The sequence below is a fragment of the Anoplolepis gracilipes genome, chromosome 13, assembly GCF_047496725.1.
Source record: "Anoplolepis gracilipes chromosome 13, ASM4749672v1, whole genome shotgun sequence".
NCBI lineage: Eukaryota > Metazoa > Arthropoda > Insecta > Hymenoptera > Formicidae > Anoplolepis > Anoplolepis gracilipes.
The window spans coordinates 3,744,898-3,746,465 of NC_132982.1; positions in this window are offsets into that span (position 1 = coordinate 3,744,898).

Below are 1,568 nucleotides of genomic sequence, written 5' to 3' on the forward strand. Positions count from 1 at the left end.
TTTATACATTAATATTAAAAGATTTTTTAGAAAAAAAAATATTTGTATTAATAATACATTGCTATAATTTTTAATAATCGAAAATATTTAAAAATATATTGTTTTATATTAGAGTAAAAGAAATTAAAAAATTATAAATAATATAGAAAAAAATATTCTTTTACTACTGTATCGTTATACAAGTCTTGCTAAAATTATCAAAATTCCTTTTACTATATTTAGCGGTATACATACATATATATGTAAAAAAAAATAATTGTAGAACTACCTACAATTATTACTTCAATTTCCATTGCGCGCTGGTAATTATAATAAACCCACAAATGACTTCATAATATCGATATCGCGTAATTATCGCGTTATTATCACGTGATTTGGAGAAGCCGGCGTGATCGTGGACGATCGCCAAGCCTCTCTCGTTCCCGCCGCCGGTTATTATTATTATCATCATTATTGTTATCGTTATTACTATACCAGTGGGTTTTCGGAGAGGCTAGCTGCGAGTTCTCTCTCTTTCATCGGCGGGATAATATAATTACCTACACCTACAAGAAAATTACATCGTACCCCCTTCGCACGAGTCTATCCAACACGAATACGATAACCTGCGAGCGCGCATTCGCCGGTGGTAGTGCGAGATAATAAAGTTGATAAGAGTGTAGAGAGCCGCTCTCTGCAACCCCTACCCACCGAAAGAGAGCAAACGGAGTAGCGCCTGGGGGGGGGGGGGGCGGGGGAGAAGGGTGAGGAGTGGATAAAGGCGAGCCGGGCGATACGCGAGAAATGGGGTGCGAGCGAGAGAGCGCCTAGGGGTTGCCGGAGGGTGCATCGACGAGGGGGTAAATGGGCGTGGCCGGCGTCTGCCGGCTGAGGCAGGCGATTGGACGGTCCGCGGGGCGGCATCGTCAAATAAAATCCAATCGTTGAGACCAAAGGAATGCGAATCTCCAGGCTTTTTTCCTACCCTCGGTATACGGCGAGGCGGTGAGCCGTCTCCCTCCCTTCACCCTTCTCGCCCCCCCCTCGTTCTCCGTTCCCCGCCGCGGTGGTTTTCGTGTACGCGACTCTCTCCCTTCTCTCCCCTTCCGTCTTTCTCCTTTTCCTTCGCCACCCAAGGGGGTGCGCGCAGCGCCGTTTGATGGGAGTATGATTTTATTACGGCATTACCGAGCGAGCCAAACCCCGAATTGCTCGGCTTATAGTCCGTATTATCTCACCTAAGAGGGAAAGAAGGGGTGGCAGAGGAAGACCGAGAGGGGCGGATCGGTGGGTGACGGAGAGGGGAAAGACACGTTCGCGCGGAGCACCCACCCCACGAGCGCACGTACCCTTCTTCGGGTAAGGCCACTGCCTGCACGTACGTATCACGGGGTGGTGTTTCGAGAACGCCGGCGACGCCGGTCGGGATAAGAGGGAAGAGAGGGGGAGGGGAGCGCAGAGGGGGAGGCGGAGTGAGCCATCTATATGCCTTTGTGGGCCTTCATTCGAGGGTTGCATGCTCTCACGTTGCCGCTGCCACCACTAACCCCCCTTCCGTGCGTTCGGAAGGCACGCACGCAGGCATGCCA